At 37.5% G+C, this 1,251-nt stretch overlaps 1 long non-coding RNA gene across 2 annotated transcripts; it reads right to left on the bottom strand.

Annotated features, from left to right (window-relative positions):
• Positions 1-615: 615 nt before the first annotated feature.
• Positions 616-1,251, bottom strand: LOC120933457. 2 transcript variants are annotated; one of them, XR_005748094.1, is made up of 3 exons: positions 1,096-1,251; positions 799-996; positions 616-656 (listed from the first exon to the last, which is right to left on the bottom strand). It is a non-coding gene; the product is annotated as an uncharacterized LOC120933457 (long non-coding RNA). The 2 variants fall into 2 exon arrangements; XR_005748093.1 differs by lacking the exon at positions 616-656 and having other exon boundaries at positions 798-996.

The raw sequence follows: 1,251 nt of genomic DNA, 5'->3' as shown, positions 1-1,251 counted from the left end.
TGCTATCCACTTATAGTGATACACCACACCTTTTGCAATATTAATTTTGTGAAAATAGTGCAGCGTTGTGTATCTATAAATCTTATAGAAACAAATAATTATACATTCCATAAAACAATTTATGATTTTTTTTTTTTTTATAAAATAACAGTTCATATGTACATTTCCAAAGCTATCACCACTGTGTAAAATCCTATTTAAACGGATCCAATTTTCAGTGCACACCACCTGCTAAAATGCCTGCTCACCTCAAGGATGAGTATAAAACGCATAAACTGATCACTCCTTAGGTTCTACTGATGAAAGAATTTGGCTCATGTATGGAGGCATGAGGTTGCCAACATCTCTGTATCAATTGAAAAAGATGAATACCTCTAAGTGAGGTGAGATTTTTCGGGCAACCAAAAAAATATTGTGACAACTAGGTCATAAAAATATATAAATTTTAATACATTAATTTACAACATAAACATTTCATAGTGACAACATTATTTAAAAAAATGAAAAATTCCAGGATAGAGAAAATTATTACTGCTAGAGGATCACCACACACCCCAGGACTAGGCTAAGGGTATAGGTGATCATTTATCCGACGCGTTTCAGATGTCTCAATAATACATCTTTCTTCAGGGAATAGAAAGCAGCAAGAGTTTTTCCTAAAACAAAAGAAGGGTATATAATAACATACATATAAAGTATATACCTGTGACCAAAGATTTGTTTTTTGACATTTGCAGCATGTAGAGAAGAGGGGGGAGAGATGGAAAGCTCAATATGTAAAAGGAAAGTGGAACTCACCCCTTTCCAGACACAGAGCGCCTAGATCATCCCCATGGAGCTTGTGTGTGAGCCGCAATCAGGGCAAACAAACCAGATGGTGTACTTAATGTCCATAACGATCCCCCAATCCAGAGGACTCCATAACCATGGGGGGGTGGAGTAACATAAGTCTCCACAAAGGAGTCAGCAGTCATAGAACAATAGAAGGTGTAATGGCTGGGGAGAGATTTAGGTAAATATGTACAGGGAGGGTATTAGATTCTTCACTAAAAAGTGAGACCAAAAATAGAAACAAACTCCCTAAAGTGTACTTACCACTCCCAGTGCATCAGCTCAAATAAAGGTGAACAACCATTCCAGTCAAAGAAACCAAACTTGACCAGAAGACAAAATAACCTCCAGCTCCAACAGGGGAAGGGAGGAAAGTGAATGCTGACAGGAAAACCCCCCCTGACTTCCCTTTATACTTAC

The sequence above is a fragment of the Rana temporaria genome, chromosome 3 (assembly GCF_905171775.1).
Source record: "Rana temporaria chromosome 3, aRanTem1.1, whole genome shotgun sequence".
Taxonomy (NCBI): Eukaryota; Metazoa; Chordata; class Amphibia; order Anura; family Ranidae; genus Rana; species Rana temporaria.
This window is presented reverse-complemented; position numbering and strand designations above follow the sequence as displayed.